This window comes from Lissotriton helveticus, chromosome 5_1, assembly GCF_964261635.1.
Source record: "Lissotriton helveticus chromosome 5_1, aLisHel1.1, whole genome shotgun sequence".
Taxonomy (NCBI): Eukaryota; Metazoa; Chordata; class Amphibia; order Caudata; family Salamandridae; genus Lissotriton; species Lissotriton helveticus.
In genome coordinates this window covers 1,524,615,965-1,524,637,454 of record NC_136065.1, presented here as the reverse complement: position 1 = coordinate 1,524,637,454, position 21,490 = coordinate 1,524,615,965, and the positions used below count along the sequence as shown (strand labels likewise).

At 43.5% G+C, this 21,490-nt stretch overlaps 1 protein-coding gene across 23 annotated transcripts in view; it reads right to left on the bottom strand.

Annotated features, from left to right (window-relative positions):
* LOC144755528 (polymeric immunoglobulin receptor-like) overlaps window positions 1-21,490 on the bottom strand; it is a 348,962-nt gene that overhangs the window by 184,890 nt on the left and 142,582 nt on the right. The gene's annotated exons all lie outside the window — the stretch shown is intronic.

Below are 21,490 nucleotides of genomic sequence, written 5' to 3'. Positions count from 1 at the left end.
GATGCTTGTTTCTGGTCCACGAAAGACATGGCTTGGCAGTTCGGGCTGGACTGTTCCCATGAGGCACAGGGTCAGACTGATTTGCAAAAAGCAATGTCTGAACTGGGGTGGTGGAGTGAGCTAAAGAATGGTGATGGATTAAACCCAGATCAGTTGACTGAGGGTGAGTGTTTTTATTTGCTCAAATGCTCCTTCCATCATCCCCTTTGGTATCGCTTTGTTTGCCCTAAGTTGGCAGGGTATGCACAGATGTGAGTCCCTTGCTCACTTTACCACTGGATTCAAGATAGCCTGGCTGATGAGGATTATGAATGCGAAACCGGTCCAATGATGCTTGTTTCCGGTCCAGGGAAGACATGACTTGGCAGTTCGGCTGGAGTGTTCCCATGAAAAATACAGTTGATGGACGGAATGTTGCCCAATGGCAAAACATTCACCCCTAGTTACAGATCTGGGTTTAATCCATCGTTATTTTGCTCACTTAGGGCCCGATGTAGGTAGGAATCATTTACCGATTTTTAATTACCGAATTTTACCGATTCGGTAATTAAGAATCGGTAAGTATGAAGGGTGGACATGTAGGTCCATCCAGATGTTTTTTTTACCGAATCGGTAAAATTCTGTATTTACCGATTCGGTAAATACCGACCGGTAATGCTCCATTCATTCCTATGGGCTTTGAAGCCCATAGGAATGAATGGGGCATTACCGGTCGGTATTTACCGAATCGGTAAATACCGATTTTTGACAAGGGTGCAGGGGGTCACTTTGACACCCTCTAGCACCCCCAAAAAAGGTTCGGGGGCCATGTGGCAGGCATACCTGCCCTAAGGGCAGTTCTGCCTGTCATATGACACAGGTGTGCATGCACACATGTGCATGCACACCTGAATCGGTATTTTAACATCAAATTGAATTTGATGCTAAAATACCGAATCGGTAAGGCTTGTGGGACTCTGAAGAGTCCCACCTACATACCAAATTTACCTAATCGGTAGAAATACCGATTCGGTATTTTACAGAATCGGTAAATTTACCGATCGGTAAATTTACCGATTCTGTAAAATATGTGTCCCTACATACCAAAGCTCAAATACCGGTCGGTAACGTCCGAAAATACCGATTTTCGGCCGTTACCGACCGACCTACATCGGGCCCTAAGCCACCTTAGTTCAGACATGGCCATATGCAAATCAGTCTTGACCCTGTGCCTCATGGGAACAGTCCAGCCCAAACTGCCAAGCCATTTCTTCCCTGGACCGGAATCAAGCATCCTAGGACTGGTTCCTGGCTATCATCCGTCTTCAGCCAGGATAGCTTGACTCCAGTGGCGTAGTGAGCACGGGACCCACGTCTGGGCATACCCTTCCCACTTAGGGTGAACAGCACTTCACTGCGTAGTCTTTATTAATTCTCAGATAACGCCCTCTTTATTTGTTGATGCATTGTCAACATTAGACCAACTTTATTAAACCAATCCAACATACATTGATAAACATTGGTTTGTGCAGTATTCATTTGCACCACAGGTTACAATTGACTTTACAATCCATGATCTCCAGAGCCACCTTGGATGTGGGATGTACCAGCAGGCCACAACCCATCTCCATTGCTTCACTTCCATTCCAGGTAACTACCCATCGTCTAGCCCCTAGACTCGGCCACCTGGTACTGCTTTGCGCCTTTCCTTGCGCACCAGTTTTCAACCCGCTTTCACCAGATTGCTTCTTCCAAGCACCGGCATCTCGGGTAGGGCCGGAGAGTCCAGGACCACCAGCAGGACGGCCCCCTCTCCCGCCAGCCCGGAGCCCCATTAACTGCCCTCCCTGTTCCAGGATGAGCCAGTCCCTGCCAAAAAGGAGTCCCCACCATTTTTCTTGCCCGGGACCCCGCCGACACCGGCATCTCGGGTAGGGCCGGAGAGTCCAGGACCACCAGCAGGACGGCCCTCTCTCCCGCCAGCCCAGAGCCCCATTGACTGCCCTCCCTGTTCCAGGATGGGCTAGTCCCTGCCAAAAAGGAGTCCCCGCCATTTTCTTGCCCGGGACCCCGGCAATCCTACCTTTAAAAACAGGGATGGGTGGGTGGGCAACTTGCTTCTAGCTGCGACCCGCGGCGCCCGAGGCAAGAGGACAAAGAGGGCTTCTCCCTCGTGTTCAGGGCTCTTATCCTTTTCCCTGGGGGTGGTGGGCAGCCTGCGCACCTAGGTGACGCAATACAAGCCTACCCTACCTCCTCGTATTTCCTGTTGGCTGCCCCTCCCACTTCCCTGTGCACTGGCCCAGCCTCTCTTTTTTCCGCTTCTCGCACGAAATGCCACTAAAGGCCCCCCTCCCCTAGTTCCGATCTGGACCGAGATAATAAATGCTTCACTTGCACAAGGGACCCTCCCTGACTGCCTAAAAACTGGGCAGGTAGTGCCCATCATCAAAAAACCGACAGCGGATGCAACATACCCGAACAACTATCGACCAGTGACCAACATCCCTTTACTGGCCAAACTTATTGAGAAATGCGTACAGGGCCAACTGAGTCAACACATCGCCAAGTTCTCATTACTAGATGACTGCCAATCAGGATTCAGAACAGGGCATAGTACTGAAACTGCGATCCTGCATATTGTTGATGACGCCTTACAAGCCTTAGACCAAAATCATGCATGCCTACTGATCCTTCTAGACTTGTCTTCAGCATTTGACACGGTAAATCACGAGGTACTAATGACCGGGCTACAAGACAGGATGGGTTTGTCCGGAAACGTGCTGAAATGGCTCAATTCTTTCCTACAGAACAGGACTCAACTATTCCTGGTCAACCAAGCAATCTCTTCCCCATGCCCTAACGCAATCGGGGTCCCGCAAGGTTCAACGTTATCCCCAGATCTATTCAACTTGTATGTAGAACCTCTCACGGAGATTCTTCGAAAATCACAGATATCCTATCACATGTATGCAGACGACACGCAAATATATATAAAGATCGCCTGCCTTGATGACATTGACCTAATGAATGAGACACTAAAAAGAGCGTTGCAATGGTTAACAACTAATCATCTGAAACTTAATGCCCATAAAACAGAATTCCTGCTAATTTCACCGACAAGGAGCCAACCAGAGGTAAAGGAATGGGCTAAACTGGTGACTGCGCTAAACTGTACTCCGACCCTAGTTAACTCAGCTAAATCACTAGGAATTACGTTAGATGAGAACCTCGACATGAAATACCACATTAACTCAATGGCCAAGAGCGCCCGTTTCCACTTGAACTATTTAAGAAAGCTGAAACCCTTTATCTCTGAGGCGGATCTAAAACTGGCTATCCAATCGCTAGTTATCTCGAGGATCGAATATGGGTGCACCACGTTAGCTGGCCTACCGAAAACATCCACAGCACCACTAAAAGCCTGTCTCAACGCAGCGGCAAGACTCATCACGGGAACGAAGAAATTCGATCACATATCTCCCCACCTGAAAGCACTAAACTGGCTACCTTACGAGGCCAGAATTAAAATGAAGATGGCCTGCATTACCCACAAAGCGGTTCACTACAACACGCCTAGATATGTAGCCAAGAAAATTAAGCTATCGGGAGGTAACAGACCAACTAGAAGCGCGAAAGAGTTGCTATTGCGGCCGGCCTTCTTCCGGAAGAAAAAGACCTATGACCGAGCATTCTCCGGAGCCGCCCCCAGAGTCTGGAATTCACTCCCTCCTAACATCAGGAAGATTCAAAATACTGTAACATTCAAACGGGAACTGAAGAGCCACATGATGAGTATATACCTTACATAGAGAAGCCTACAGATTATTGGTATGAACATTTACGCCAAAAGAGGGTTGTACTCATCAGGAATAATTTGAAGATCAATATCTGACAAATGACTGATTCCCGTTCAAGCCTCGGCTGTACACTCTACTGCTACCTCATATATATGTGATCTTATATACTGTATCTCACAGCCAAAACCATATAACCTCTACCTCACTTTGTTTATCTATATGATCCTTACTACAAGCTAAACCTATTCAACTCTTAATGCTAATTACTCATGTAATTGTATTGATAATGCCATGTAACCCTACCTCACCGAGCTTGACTATATGACTATGACACAAGCTAAGCTTTATGCACCTTTTAATGCTAATTGCACAGGCGTTAGGAATATATTTATCTAATCACCCCTTATAGCATATCGCCTTCTACCTCATATCTGTTTTGTTGTTATAATTGCTACTATAATGTCAATCTGTAATATTTTTTATGTTAAGCGCTCTGATACCCACGGGTCTTGTTCGTGCTATATAAAACACTATAAATAAATAAATAAATAAATAAATAAATAAACAAGATGATGGACGGAATGTTGCACAATGGCAAACATTTCACCCCCAGTCACAGATCTGGGTTTAATCCATCGTTATTTTGCTCACCAAGTCACCCCAGTTCAGACATGGCCATTTGCATATGGCCATGTCTGAACTGGGGTGACTTCGTGAGCAAAATAACGATGGATTAAACCCAGATTTGTGACTGAGGGTGAATGTTTTGCCATTGTGCAACATTCCGTCCATCATCTTGTGTGTTTTGCTGTTCACCCTATGTGGGAAGACTATGCCCAGATGAGGGTCCCGTGCTCACTAAGCCACTGGAGTCAAGCTATCCTGGCTGAAGATGGCTGATAGCCTGAAACCGGTCCTAGGATGCTTGATTCCGGTCCAGGGAAGACATGGCTTGGCAGTTCGGGCTGGACTGTTCCCATGAGGCACAGGGTCAAGATTGATTTGCATATGGCCATATCTGAACTGGGGTGGCTTGGTGAGCAAAATAACAATGGATTAAACCCAGATCTGTGACTGGGGGTGAATGTTTTGCCATTGTGCAACATTCCGTCCGTCATCTTGTGTGTTTTGGACTGTTCCCATGAGGCACAGGGTCAGACTGATTTGCATATGGCCATGTCTGAACTGGGGTGGGGGAGTGAGCTAAAGAATGGTGATGGATTAAAACCAGATCAGTTGACTGGGGGTGAGTGTTTGATTTGCTCAAACGCTCCGTCCATCATCCCCTTTGGTATGACTTTGTTCGCCCTAAGTTGGCAGGGTATGCCCAGACGTGGGTCCCTTGCTCACTCTACCACTGGATTCAAGATAGCCTGGCTGATGAGGATTATGAATCTGAAAAAGGTCCCAGAATGCTTTTTTCCTGTCCAGGGAAGACATGGCTTGGCAGTTCGGGCTGCACTGTTCCCATGAGGCACAGGGTCAGACTGATTTACATAAGGCCATGTCTGAGCTGGGGTGGTGGAGTGAGCTAAAGATTGGTGATGGATTAAACCCAGATCAGTTGACTGGTGGTGAGTGTTTGATTTTCTCAAACGCTCCATCCATCATCCCCGTTGGTATCGCTTTGTTCGCCCTAAATTGGCAGGGTATGCCCAGACGTGGGTCCCTTGTTCACTCTACCACTGCATTCAAGATAGTCTGGCTGATGAGAATTATGAATCCGAAACTGGTCCCAGGATGCTTGTTTCTGGTCCAGGGAAGACATGGCTTGGTAGTATGGCCTGGACTGTTCCCATGAGGCACAGGGTCAGACTGATTTGCATATGGCCATGTCTGAACTGGGGTGGTGGAGTGAGCTAAAGAATGGTGATGGATTAAAACCAGATCAGTTGACTAGTGGTGAGTGTTTGATTTTCTCAAACGCTCCGTCCATCATCCCCTTTGGTATTGCTTTGTTCGCTCTAAATTGGCAGGGTATGCCCAGACGTGGGTCCCTTGTTCACTCTACCACTGGATTCAAGATAGTCTGGCTGATGAGAATTATGAATCCGAAACCGGTCCCAGGATGCTTGTTTCCGGTCCAGGGAAGACATGGCTTGGTAGTATGGGCTGGACTGTTCCCATGAGGCACAGGGTCAGACTGATTTGCATATGGCCATGTCTGAACTGGGGTCGTGGAGTGAGCTAAAGAATGGTGATGGATTAAAGCCTGATCAGTTGACTGGGGGTGAGTGTTTGATTTGCTCAAGCGCTCAGTCTATCAACCCCTTTGGTATCGCTTTGTTCGCCCTAAGTTGGTAGGGTATGCCCAGACGTGGGTCCCTTGCTCACTCTGCCACTGGATTCAAGATAGCCTGGCGGATGAGGATTATGTATCCAAAACTGGTCCCCGGATGCTTGTTTCCGGTCCAGGGAAGACATGGCTTGGCAGTTCGATCTGGACCATTCCCATGAGGCACAGGGTCAGACTGATGTGCATATGGCCATGTCTGACTGGGGTGGTGGAGTGAGCTAAAGAATGGTGATGGATTAAACCCAGATCAGTTGACTGGGGGTGAGTGTTTGATTTGCTCAAACACTCCGTCCATCATCCCCTTTGGTATTGCTGTGCACAAATGATAGCACTGTCTATATATTTGTGCACAGTGTCTCTTTGTTCAAGCCTATAAAAAAACAATTTGTTATTAATACAAAAACACAGGTTACCTCAGTATTCTTACCCTGCGCAATCATGCAAAATGCTCTGAGACATTAACCCACTGGCTTCCAATATTCAACGCATCATTACGGAAAGCATATTTTGAAATAAAGATTTTGTAACAACAAGTACATTTATATGCCGATTACTTTATTACTCAATCTAAATAAATAGTGTATCGTTTCCCCTGTTGGTTGTATTTCTTTCCAATTACAATTTGATTTCTAAAGTCCTTTGAAACCCTATTTCTCTGTGCCAGGACATGAAGAATACAAAGCGCAAGGAAGCAGAGCATATGCAAAGAGATAATCTGAGAAAAGGAGTCGAACAATACAAAAATAACTGATCAAAGACACATATGTTGCTCCATTCTGCTGCTTCTTCAGCACTTTGACTTGTCATATAAAGAGAACAATTGAGGACGAATTGAAATTCAAAGGGAGTTCTGAATATGACTAACCATAATATCCGATTGTCATATTAAAAATGTATGCATGTTTCACTAAGACTTATTCAAATGTGTCACAATCACCACAAAAGTACAAATACTAGATATTTCATTTGAATTAGAAACATTCCTAAAGAAAACGAGGTAAGCCTAGAGAGCCTCATTTGCCTTTCATTTATTGTACAAGATATAGCATTCTTGTATCATAAATTGTACTATGATCAAACATGTGCATGTAAATTTGCATTTTGATACAATACTTTAATTTCTATATATATACTCCTCCTAATGGAGCACTGAACAACTTATTATAAATAGGTCTTTTCTACCCCAGGATGTCAAGCACAAGAGTTACTTTGGCATAATCACACCACGATCTTTTGCATTTGTCACTTATATATACATATTTTGCTCAAGAAGTAAATATCGCTTCTATTTCCTTCTTCGTGATGGGTCTTCATTCAACAAGGATCCTTGATCTACTTCATCCTGGTCTCTCATGACTCGGGAGAGAAGGCCCTAAACTGAGATTTCACCTTTAGACTAGGGATCCAGAATTTTTTGAACCGTTAAAAAAAACTGAGATTCTTTTGATTGGTCCAAAATTTAACCGGAAATTCAAAACCCTCCAAATAGTAGAATCATTGGGACAAAGCTTCCTTATGGCTATCGATTCACAGCTGTTTTTATAGTTCTTCTCCAAGTCTATTAAAAACTGTGCATAGTAAGCTACTTACAGAATGTGTCCAGAGGCCCTTGAGAAAGAATGACACCACTGGCAATATATGATGCATCTGAACAAACATTTATGGTACAATTAACGTGCTTCAGGATTAGGGTGCATATGAAGCTCCCCTTTCAATTCCTGAAAGATTCTTCTTGTTCCTGCATAAAAAATATTTATCTGCCCTAGTCAATTCTGTAATGGGTTTCACGATCTGGGAGAAGTTGTCAATAAAATTCCTATAGAACTTAGTGAATTTAAAGAACTTCTGAATCTGTTTTACACTGGTAGGCACACGTCACCTTCTATCACCTTAATTGGGTTCACTAGAACACCTTGGTCTGGGATGATAAAACCTATAAAGGAAAGTTTTTGAGCTTCAAAGATACATATCTCACCCTTGGCGTAGCAAGAATGTTTCCCTAGTCTAATCAGAACTTCACTCATGTGTTCCTGTGTTGCTCTCTTAACATAATGAGAATGTTATCCAAATACATACAAAAGAGTCCAATATGTCTTCAAAAACGTCGTTGATGAAATGTTGAAAAGATACTGGAGCATTTAACCAGCCGAAGGGCTTGGTCAGATATTCATAGTAGCTGTACTTTCTATTAAACACGGTATTCATTTCATCTCCTTCTTTGATTCTTACAAGATTATATGCAGCGTGATTCAACTTGGAGAATATTTGAAGTGGATGTGCGTTTCTAATTGTAACTTCATTGAGTTCTTTGTAGTGCACGCATGGGCGATACTCGTCATCGAGTTTGAGACTAAAGACAAGGGGCTCCCCTGTGCAAAATACTAATTAAAATTCTTTTGCCAAATTCTTTTCAAAGTAGGCTTTTAAGACTGCATCTTCCTTTCGTATTAGAGGGTAAATGTGGCAAAGGGGAATTTTAGAATATGGCTTCAGCTCAACAGCTCAATTGAAGATGTGATGTTGCAGAAGTTCATTAGCTGCTTACTTAAAGAAACACACCCAGAAACTTCCATAGGCAGATGGTATAAGACTTTTGCAAACCAACCAAGTCTGTGTGGCAAAGCAAGTTAATGGCTGTATTTTCTGAGCAGGTGGCCACAGACAATTTATAAAGATATGGTGAGCTTGCAGACATTTTGTACAGAGGACTGCTGAGAACCAAGGTGAGGCTCTAACGTCAAAAAATAATTAATCAATATGGCCAATCTCTATGCCTGCTAATAAAAGTTCCCACTGAACATCTCCCAATGAGAGATACTGGCCAGCTATTCCCCTTACAGCCTAAGTTAGTGTATTTTCTACAAGTAAATTGTTACGCTTTTCCAGAAGCCTTCATGAATGAAACATCTGAATGCCCACAATCATTAATTGTCATAGTTGCTACTGGTCCTTGGGAAATCCTAATGGATGCTTAATGTAAAATAGTGGTCCATTTGTAGGAAATGCTGGAAATGATGAAAGCTTTCCAATCATGAGTTAGCCATTGAGTTTTTCTGCAGTGAAGGATTTAGGGTTTAGAAGAAAGAGATATTGGAGGCATCTTCTTACTGATGGATTTAAAGCACCTCAGGTAGGTACTTTTTTTTAAGCAAATAGCCATAACTTGCAGAGTTAACCAAAGGAATATGTAAGGTTTAACAGGATGATAGATGAGAGATGTAGGACTTGGCCCACTCTGCAGGATCACCCTCAAACTGTTTGCCTGCACCATCAAGTTTTCTGTACCCATTTTTAATGGCTTGTAGCACTTTACAGGTGCTAACTAGTCCTAAAGTGCGTTTGCTTTCTTTCCTAAACATGGTAGAATTGGCTCATGCCCAATTGGCATATTTAATTTAGTTGTAAGTCACTTCTAAAGTGGTACCACATGTACCCAGCACCGGTCAAGACCAGTCAACTAAATGCTACTGGTAGCCACCTACGTAAGTTGCCCTTCTTAAATTTTTTCAGGCCTGACATTGCAGCCTATGGGTGCAGTTGTAAAACTCTGACCGTGCCCAAATCTTCCTTTTTTAAGGCCATGTGACCTCCCTCCCCATTAAAAAGCATATGGCCATGGGGAATGCTGTCCCCGGGCCTAGTGAGGCTCAGGGAGGGGCCTGCTGCTTGGCACCCCACCCCTTTTTTGTAAGTTTCAGCTCCGGTGTGGGCTCCCCGCGGCCTACCTCCCCCAAAAAAGCCCTGGGAGATGGTGCTCCCAGGGCTAATAAGGCTTGTGGATGAGGGCCATGCAGCCCCCTCCCCTTTTTAGGTCTCGCCTAGTGACGCAGTGCATGCGTTGCTCGCCGTGGCAAGACCTATTGTCGTCAGAATGGGGACAGGAGCAGTGCACGCGCCCGGACAGGTGATGTGCATGTTCACGGCACCGGCTGGGTCAGGCGCACTGTTCTCCTCCCCTCCCCTCCCGCTGCCTATGTTGGCTCACACTCTGTCCCTGTAACGTGAGGCCAATCCAGAGCTCCATGTGGCGTGCACTGGGGTGGCGAAGGCTTTGTTGCTGTTTGTAGCTGGGCCGGGCTGTTGGATGTTCGTAGCCGGGGGTGAGCGCCTCTCCCATCCCACCCAGCACCGTTGGACAGGTTAGTGACAGTGATGCAGCGTTGTGTGAGGGTGTGTATGGGCGGAGGGCTGCTTGTTTCCAATTTGTGGTGAAAAACCTTTATGTATTATTTTCGATGAAAGTCTTTACTGTGAAGTAATTTTTCGTGAGTTGAAATGGGGTGAAATAATTGAGGGGAGTTGTAAGGTAAGGGCTTGTGTGCCTTGAGGTACCTGTAGGGGTCCTTTCCTCCGGTTTCAAGGCACGCAGGACAGTGATTATTGCATGTTTTAATTACCTGGGCATGTTTCTTAGTGAAGACTCCAATATTCACCGAAAACACCCCCTGTTCGTTGTACATAGGTGGAACACAACACACAATACAGTGTCCTGCCTTTGTCCTCGGGTAGGCCCAGTTCACAGAGAATATGAGCCAGATATGGCAACAGCTTTACATAGAGGGCTCTGGCTCCTCTGAGTGCCCGCAGCAGGTATGCTGACATTATCTTGTTGATCTTCTGACCCATCTTGCAAGGAGCCTCTGAGATAGAGACGCAAAAAAATGTTGAGCTCAGTGGTACAACAGGGGAGCTCTTCAGTATAAAAAACGTAAGTAGCGACTGAATCCCACAAGATGGTTTATTAGGGGTACAGTCAGTAGGACATGCCTCTGCTTCCCTTTACTATAAGCTGTGCACTTAATCCCAAGAGAAGCCATCATTTATAAATGCATGCACAGATATCACACCTTTCCATGTCACCTGGCTGTTTACCCACAGCATCTACAATGTTAAAAGATAAACTGCAAATCCTAGTATGCCACATGCTGCTGGCTCCAGTTGTCCAAACTTCTAGGAGTGGCTTGAGGTGTCTCTGTTTACAAAGAAAGTGTAACTAGGAGTTTGTGGCAGAGGCTGAAGTGAAGGGTACTAACTAGTACAGAGTTCCACTATTTGCAATGTTGGTATTGAAATAGTTAACACCTCTTTTATTTCTGAAGATAAAGCACTGCTCATTTTAGCTTTAAAAGTGTACTTATGCATTCCTAAAATCGAATGAATTCCATGATGTCAATGGGGTGAGGTATATAATCTATTCACTCTTTGACTAAAAAAGAGAAAAAAACTATCTAACAGAAACCACTCTTTTGCCACCCAGTCCCATCAGCTCTTTCCTACATCAGTCCGAATGGCTATGCAATTGCTCCCTAAATGTGTACCTCAACCCCATAGATGGATTAGATCATTGTCACAGAGTCAGTAGCAAAGGAGATGTGCCCCTTGATAATCTCCAGGCCTAAACCTGGAGGAAAGTTTGTAAAAACCCATAATTGCCATGTTCAAGGGTGAAAAGATTCTAGACTAAACTATGTTCTTACCCCACCTACAAGGTTCCAATGACCCATAGCCAAGAGATGCAGTACCTGAATCTTATTCCCCTCGTCATAACCAACAAAAGTAGGTTCCGGGGTTTGGGAAAAGCCAATTAGCAGCATTCACATTGCACATTCTTTCAATGGGTCGGGCTGGAAATTAAGAGACAGAATAGCCTCACACTAAAGCACCAGGAGATGAAGTACATAACAACTTACAACTTCTGACAAACCCATGCCATGATCCTTACCTAATCTGAGCTGTCCACAGACGGCTAAAAAGAGCAAACGACCAGCTAATTGATAATTACATCAAAGAGAAGAAGTACTTCAGCTTAGCAATACCATCACGAAATTATATTGCATGGAAATATGATTAATGAAACCACTCACAGTCCTGTAAGCAAATACGCTTACAAAATTAGGAACAACACTGTCCAAATTGACATCATGAACCAATTTGCGGAAGATGCATGTGCAACCACACAAACGTTTGTAGCCCTAGCCGACACCGGTCTCACGTCAGAAAGATGCACCTTGTCAATAAAGAAGACTATCAAAACGATACTAATGTGTCTCAAAAGAAAACCACCCACATCTTGGGGCATATTATCAGTGCTGTTGATATGCTATTTTCGCCTCTTTAGCGGTCTTTTTCAGCCGCTAAGCGGCAGTAATACTATCGCCCAATTAGCAAGCTGTCGTTAACTGATGTTAGCGACAGCTTTGAAGCAATAGCGAGCAGTTTGGGGCCCGCTTTGCAAGTTAGCGATAATTATCGCTAATGACATGCAAAGTGGGCATTCCCAACCCGTTAGCGACTGAAAGTAGTCGCTAACGTCGCTAACGCCTATTAGCAAGGCAGGCTAAGCGCGAATATCGCGAAAAACTAACACCTGCCCAGACCAGTTCTTAGTCATGTTATCCAATGGGAGGTGGATAACTTGGCTAAGAGCATTTAGTCGCTAATGCGTGAATATCAATGTATTCTCAGCGATATTCACGCTATCACCGGAAAAATTATCGCTTTGGAGATAAACGTAGCTAATAGCACGTTATCTCAGCGATAATTTCCGGCGATGCTTAGCGATAAAAAAATCGTTGCTAAGCTTAGTTAGCGATAAATCGTTGGTAATATGCCCCCTTGTTTTGTAAAATGAACGCCATCCTCATCTGTGCAGATCTCCAGTGAGTGCACAATCAATGTATCAAACAAATCTAAGGGCTAAGGTCATTCATGAAAGTGTGCAATGCTTCTTGACTGCCGCAGAATGGGCATCAGGCCTCTGATCACATAATCACAACACACAATCACAGTGTCCAGGTTGAAAGAAAACCCTGACACTTAGAGAAGGTGCCCAACTATGTAACCCTGGTGAGCAACCATGTCTTTGGATAGTCCTTGACAAGCACACTTCCACCAGTTAAAAATTAGGGGCATATAGCAAGAACCTCGTTAAAATTATCGCTGTTTTAGCAGCAGGAAACTGCCGCTAAAACGGCGATAATGGGCTTGCTAATATGTGTTATATAATTCCAATAGAGGCCCAGGTTAGATGTGCAGGACATCTAACCTGGGCTTCTATTGGAATTCTATAACGCATATTAGCAAGTCTATTATCGCAGTTTTAGCAGCAGTTTTCTGCCGCTAAAACGGCGATAATTTTAACGAGGTTCTTGCTAATATGCCCGTAGATTTATTGGAATATGAAATCTATTGTGTTTTCATTAGTAAGAATCCGGTTGTGTTCAGTAATATCAACGTCCTTTACTTTTAGGAGAAAACATCAGCATATTAGGGTAACAGTACAGAGTATGTACAATTATAAGTGTGGAATGTGAACAGAATAATTTTGATCCTTGGCATTTATTGTGCATGAGATGAACAAGTTACCCTCCATATGAATGAACTGTTTGAGCACCTTTCTCTCCTCCCTCTAAAGACATTGTTAAGCTAGTACTTGACTTATTGCAGTTTCGTGAACCCATGTTCAGTTCCAGTATTTTTATATTTCCATTGTGTAGTAATTGCAGATGAAATATGCACACCATAAGCCTGAGCCGAACAACTTTAGTTTTAGCGTTTGTATTAACAAAACATGTAACACTTTAGTAGAACCTTGCTTAACTCAGAGCAGAGGTACATTGTACGCTAACATTGTGACCTTTGAAAAGCCACATCAATGATGCTCAGTGTGTCAACACCCACAAGACAAATTGTCATCTTCAGCCTGCCCACCGTTCTCATAACTCTGCTTAGTGTGTAAACCCATCTAGCCACATCCTGGTAGTGCGCAAATATAAATTGATGGCGCCCAGGCATACTTGCTAAATGAGCAAAATTAGAGCAAAATAAAACCAGTTTTTAGATTGCTGAATAGGACAACATGCATTGCAATTATGGCGCACGGGCTCTGAAAACTCTGCCAATGTTAGTGTTGAAGGCATTAGGAAATCTGCTAAACTAAGATGCAAGCTCATTTTCATAATGTAACAGAACAGGATGGAAGATGTCGGTGATACTTGCGATGTACCCCAGCTGTGCGGCAGAAAAATCACTTCACTACAGTTTAGGACAAGCCATGCACTAAATCTGCTCCACACTACCACTGCACAACCGGCCAATGGAAACTTCGATTATGCAAAGATCCAGATTGAAGACAATTGGTGAGTGACAGGGAACCTAGTGTAGCGTGACCAGATTTTGAAATAAAAAATAAAAAAAACAGGACATTGCACAAAAACAGAAGTACTACAGTTTTATCCGAGGGGCACAGAATGGCATTGCTCATTAACACAGAAACACAGACAATGAGGCACAAAATAAAACGCTATTTTTAAGCCCACAGTCTTACATGTTAATACATTTCTTTATAATAAGGGCAGCTAACTTGTTCTGCTTAACAACGCATGCAAACGTGCCTCTGGCTGTTTTTAGTCGCTCTCTACCTGAAAACCGGGACTAACTTTGCTGAAGTCTGGTGGGAAATCTAGGGGGAACCCGGGACTGTCTTGGCAAAACCGAGATGCCTTGTCACCCTAACCAAGTGTGATGACCTAAAGAAAATATGTTATCCGACAGCCTGCACCATGAAAACCAAACCTTCCACTCATGGCTCCTAGTCTTACAATGTGTAATAAATATTGAAACCATCAGGGTTCAGTTGACCATGAAGGATCAAGCCTCCCAAAATGAACCCAGGGCCACTCTCAAGAGGAACTACATGTGCACAGAGGACCTTGGCTGCCTGAAGCGAAACCACCATATTAATGAAGGGCCCTAAATTAAAATGGGAATCAAACTCCAAGTGTAACACCTACAGCTGCCAGGCCTCCTCGGACAATTGCACCCGCCATGCTGTAGACACATCACACCTCCTTTGGAGTCTTTCATCTTGATATCTTCCCTGTGGGTATAGCACTTTGTCGGAGTACAGTCCCCACTTCACTCATGCCTTGTTAGTCACACCTGGAAATTGAACTTAAAGTTAACACAGCCAATCTGCCCTCACAATAATGGCCATCAGTAATTTCACACTCACAGGGCCCAAATAATGGGCAGAGCTGAGACTGAAATCCAGCTGCCACATACAGCATCCTAAAAAATCAGTAAAGTAAGGGCAACCTTTGCACTTTGTCAACCTAAAATAATAGAGGGCCTTCAATGATCCTGTCACAGTGTTAAATCTCCCAGATCCCTCATACATTGGGGTCATACTGCTGAATAATGGCCTGAATTGAAACAAAGAGGTTCTGGTTATCAGGAAAGACATGGACTACAACATTTGCAATTTGAACTGAGAATAGCAGAGTGATCATTTGCGAAGTACGTCGGCTCCCAACATTGCAGTAAAAAATAAAAAAAACAATTGTGAGCTTTACTCACAAAATGTAGAAAAGAGACACAGCTTTAGTGGTCCTTTGCAGTAGCTGCAAACCATTTACTCTTCCACAAGGGGCACTGAGGGTAATGTTTCAGCATTACATATCCAGTGTCTGACTCTGCACCCCTTGCATAAAATACCCCCTCGCTTTACCCCATTCCTACCAAGTACATGTAATTACCCCGACCCCATACCTACTGCCCACCCAATAACACCTGAGAATTAGGGGCTGACCAGTTTTTAAAGTGCTAAACGGCCTTTCTGCCTTGAGCTTTAAGCCTGCATCACTTCCCACCTGCTGAGAAGAAGCCCTGGAGAATTCAGTGCCGAGAGTTGAGCCAATGATGAGATTTTTCTTTACTGAGTGTGCCCACAACCATTTTTTTCTAATGTACAAACCAATTGTAACTTGTCATTCGACTTCTTATAAAACAAAATTCCAGCATTAAGTTGACGGTATATAGACATGGTCCAGACGTACAAGTAGAACACGTTGGTTGAGTCCGACTTGAACCTTAGTGTCTGTGATGCAGGCATTATGTGGAAACCACACTTTCTTCTTAAACCAGTGACCTAACTCTGGACTCCAGCTAGAAACATTCAGCTGCATGAAATCAGGAAATGATCACCCGCTCACTCTCTGATTTTTCCTACCGATTAACTTCTGCAGTGAATGAACTTTTGACTAGAATTGTCCTGCAGCATGAATTCTAAATTGCTAAATTCTGACTGTTTTATTATTGTGATCTGCTCCTGTTTAAATATTTAAAGAGTTTACTGCATAGTTTTAAAAATGAACACATTCTGATGGATTTGATTGTTTGCCCAACTTCCCACCATTTTCAGGCGAAAATGTGAATGAGGAGGTGGAAAATATAAAGAACAGGTTTTTGAATGAGTTTTACTGATTTCACTATTCACATGAATATTTGTGCTGAAGAAGGGTAATAAAATTCCTGAGCTTGACTAAACACATTAATTCTTTTTAGGTTGAGCCTGGGCAGTGCATGCATTGCTCTGTGAGGCATGCTGTTATAGAGTATGGACTTGAAGCTCCGCCCACTCTGCCCATATTTCATTGGCTTGTGTTATTGTCCTTTGTAAAAGCTGGCTTCTGATTCGTTAATAGGCTTGTTAGTCCCTCCTTAGTACCGACTTGTCTTCATTTGCAAACTCCCATGAGGACTGGCCCTTTTACGTCTGTTGTTACACCGTCTGTCTGTAAGCACTATTTTCTTTAATGAGTTTCCCATACTGCAGGCATAACATGCTTTCCTGTAACATTCAGCAGGCCATGCGTGCTTTCACTTTCCATGCAGCCCGGGACAATGGAGGCCGCTTCTTTGAAGTGAAATAGATCTCACATTTACAAGGGTTTGAGCTATTGGCATTGTAAATGACAATGCCTTTTATTTATGTGTTAATTATCAAAACAGATAAATAAATAGCATTCTGATTTACAATGCCAATAGCTTAAAATCTTGCAAATGAAAAACCTATTGCATTGCAAATGCTTGTTTATTATAGTTAGCCCTGGGGAATGGGGTCCCCACGGACTAATAAGGCTTGGGGAAGAGGCTCCACACCATCCTCCCCCTAGATTTTGTACCTGGGGGGATGGGGTTCTTAGGGCCTGTTAAGTCTAAGGGACGGGGCCGTGCAGCACCTCCTTCCCTTTTAAACAAAACAAGTTTTAAGGGCATGGGGCCCCCGAGTCTAAAGAGGCTTGGGAAGTGAGCCATATGGCCCCTTTTCCTCATTTTACTTGCATTTGGCACCCAGTTGGGGTCCCTGGTCCTGAAAGCCAACCTTATGCTGCATACGGCAAAAGCCATGTGTAGTGTGGGGATGGCTGCCTGCTGGGGATTTGGCTGCAGACCCCGACGCGGAGGGGTTGGCTTTAAGTATGGTAATAACATAGTATTATACATTAAAAAAGCCCTAAAAAATCGCTGAAAAAAACAAAGATTAAAGCAACTTTTTAGTTAGATGTGATAAAATGACCTGTTTTTGTTAAACCAAAAACAATCTTCAAAATTCACTGAAAAAAACAAAGGTTAACATAATGTTACAGTTAGGTGAATATGTCAGTGACAACATTAATGTTTTGGCTAAAAAATACACAACAATTTATCAGTTATAGTAAGCAGAGCTATAACTTGCGCCCCTGCCACGCACTGCTTATGACCTCACAAAATACATCACTCGTGACATGTTCTTTGACCTCTTTTATGAAATTAATGATGACATCTCACAGGACATCATTGATGACATCACAAATGACTTCATCCAAGCTTCTCTTGTACATTTTGCTCCATAGACTAGTATGACATTAGAGGCATGAAAGTAAGTGCAAAATAGCTCAGAATAATATCAAGCATCATTAAGGCCATCAAAAGTACAATTCCCTTGGTGTAGCAAGCATGGGTAATGTGTAAGACTGACTGCATACCATATACTTCATGGGTAGCCTAGCTCACATTAGCAATCAACTACAGATATATGGGAAACCCTCATTGCACATGGTGTTCAATATGTATATCACTGTTCAGAGAAAGCCAAGTTACTCAAGATACTCAACGTCTGTTAAATGAATTCACTACTTCCAACACTTTTATCTATATCAAACTCCTAACAGTCACCAAACACACAGTGAGAAATGAAGTGGATATGAGCAGAAAAGCGCGTACTGTAAACAGTATTTACTCTATGGAGAGAGTTTACTCTGTACTACACTGGTTAAAGACAGTGAAACCCTCATAAGAAATACACCACAGATTTTTAAAAGCATCTACTACGAACAGTGTACACTCTCTGCAACGCCTATCAATAAATACACTATTCACTTAAAGTAACCAAGGTCTGAAGGTAGTAAAGATTATACTTCCTGCAGCCTACTGTGGTGAAAGCTTTACAAGTAGCCCATTTTCTGAAGCAAAAGAAACACATATACATATATTAGTACCTGGCTCACACAGTCTTCTACATTATGTAAAATTGTAAGGCTAAGACAATTCTGTCTAATAACTGTCTAATAAATCGTTGCCCTATTGAAAACATTTTCTGCAGAATCAGAAAACGTGTGTGGAACATACTGGACAGAAGTCGTCAACTATCATCTGCACACAGAGTTACTCTTCAATACAAAGATTTATTATATGTTGATTACCTCTATACACATATAATGCATTAGGAGCAAATGTGTTTTGTAAATACTCAAGCCCATTAGCTGGACACAGGTAGCACAACATTGGGTGGGGACATAATATGATGGTTACCCACCACAATGTAAACTATAAAACAAACTAGCACACTCATTGGATGATGTCATCAGTGACATCATCAATGAAGTCATTTGAGATCTCATGAGTGATGTCATAAATGATGTTGTACAACATATCATGAATGACGTAATTTGCGAGGCCTTAAGCAGTGCATGTTGGGGGTGCAAGTTATAGTTAGCTCTGCTAACCATAACTGGTACATTTTTGTGTTTTTGTTTCCCCTCAAAAAGTTAATGTTGTCACTAACATATTCACCTAACAAAAACACTACTTCAACCTTTGGATTTTTTTCAGTGAGAATATATATAGTTTTTAATGTATTGTTTTCATTTCGTCTGCCCATGCCCACCCCTAAACCCTAAAAATATCCTTGCCACCTATGCCTCTACCCACTTATTAACTCTAAAAATGCTCTTAACAACCTATGCCCTTACCCATCACTTAACCCTAAAACCTTGAACAAAATACCCTTGGAACCCTATACCCCTACCAAACCCTAAACCCTAAATATTCCCTTACCACTCTGCCCATACCCAGTCCTAAACCCTAAAATACCCTTACCACCATATACCCCTCTCCAATCCTAAATATATACAAACTTAGTTATAACTAGCAGCCCGCCCCGGCGTTGCCCGGGGCAGAAGGGGGCTGGGGGCAGCATTTTAGGCTTCTGTGCACTCCCGCCCGGGCCCCCGCCCGCCCGACATTGCCCAGACCGCCTCCCACCCGCCTCCCTCCCGCCTCCCGCCTCGCCTCCCTCCCGCCTTGCCTCCCACCCCCCTCCCGCCTCGCCTTTGCCTTACCTGAGGCTCCGCTCCACCGCCACTCCTCTTTTAGGCTTCTCTGCACTCCCGGCCGGGACACCGTCCGCCCCGACATTGCCCAGACCGCCTCCCGCCTCGCCTTTGCCTTACCTGAGCCGCCGCTCCTCCCCGCTCTCCGGACTTCACCGCCACTCCTCGCCGCTCGTCACCGCTCCTCCCCGCCTGTCGTCATCACGCACGTCTAGGTCGCGGTCAGCACAACGTCGCGCCGGCGCTAGTTTTAGGGGACTACTTTGTTTTTAAATTTTAATTTTTTAATTTACGTTTTATTTTTATTTTATGTCGCCTATGTCCATCTACACACCCTGAGGATTCCAACAATGTATTGGGTGTGTGGATTGGCGCTGTGGTTCCCGAGTTTACCTTGCCAAAAGGTTTCTGTTCTCTCTTTATAATAGTAGTATAGATAAGGACCAGGTTTCCATAGGAAAAGCCTTTTTAGACTTGCCTATATCTTTTGCGCTGTTTGACAAATCTTCGCCAAACTTTCCATAAACAACGTGCCTGTAATTTTAAATGAGCATGGAAACTTTTGGGGTGATCCGTTAAGCAGGCAGAGATAAAGAGAGTAAAAAAGTGCATTTCCCATGTTCATTCCCATAGAAATCTTAGACACGACTACAGGCCGCACTGCCAAACGGAATTACACAAACTTTGGCAGAAAACTAGCTGTTGGTCCAGAAAGTGAACTTTTTACAAATTGGTTCAAATCCGTTTAGTAGTTTCAGAGAGATTAAAGAATTAACAAATGTGGATATCTAGCAACGGGAATGCTCTGCAAACCCTCCCGATCTCGTGCTGAGATCTCATTGGCTGCCAACACTTTAACCGTGAAGTGTTGGAAGTGTTGGCTGAAGATCCAAGTTGGCTCAGCATCATCAGAATCCCTGAAAACAGGTTAGAAAAAAAAAAGAAAAAGGGCAAGGTTGCAATATACTGGCCCCTTAACTCTGGTCCTAGGGTACCAGAAGTACCCTTACAGGGTAACAAAGCACTTTAAAAAAAATATTTGCCACAGAACCCCGACGGAGCTACCAATCTGTGGCATTTAAAAAAAAATAAAAAAGTTTGTCTCCTGCGCTTGTTAACAATGTAGCCCTGGGTGGGCCAGCTCCCGGGGCCATTTCATGAATGAAGAAGGGGGATTTCGAAAAATATCAATCAAAATTTAGCTATGGAGTTTTCGACAACTTGTCTTCATCTCAAATAGTCAGCCTCTGCCTTTATGTTCTCCATAGCTTAGCCACGGGCAGCGCGGAAGGCTGCTTTGAATGAATCCCAAACCATAACAAAGGGGGAGTCAGGGGTTTGATTTAAAAGAAAAAATTCCTTGGCAAAGGCAGTGAATTCGGTACAAAAGGTGGGTTCCAAAAGTAAAGCATTATTAAATCGCCATCTGCCAGAGTGGGGAGAGAATGGGAGTAGGTCAAGATCTACAAAAACTGGGGCATGGTCAGAGAGTAAGATGGAGCCAATTTCAGAACGAATAGCGTGCTGGGACAAGGATTTACTTAGAAAGATATGGTCAATGCGGGATTGGGATTGATGAGGAGGGGAGAAAAAACGATATTCTCTAACATCAGAATTGCACAGTCTCCAAATATCTACTAAGGCGTTGTTTTGAAAGGAGTTCACAAACTGCGTGTGCTTTCTAGAGGGAACAAAAGTGACTTTCGAGTGTCGGTCAAGGAAGGGATCAACAATCTGATTACAGTCTCCACCGAGAAGTATGTAATCTCCAGAAAGGGAAGACAACTTGGAAGAGATAGCAGGCCAAAAGGATCTATCGATTCCAGTAGGAGCATACACATTAAAAAGGGTGAGTGGGATGTTATCAATGAGTAAATTAACAATGAGCCAACGACCATCAACATCACATTCATGAGTAATCGAGGAAACATTTAACTTTTTATGTAACAAAAGTACAACACCATTCTTCCTAGACGTCGTAG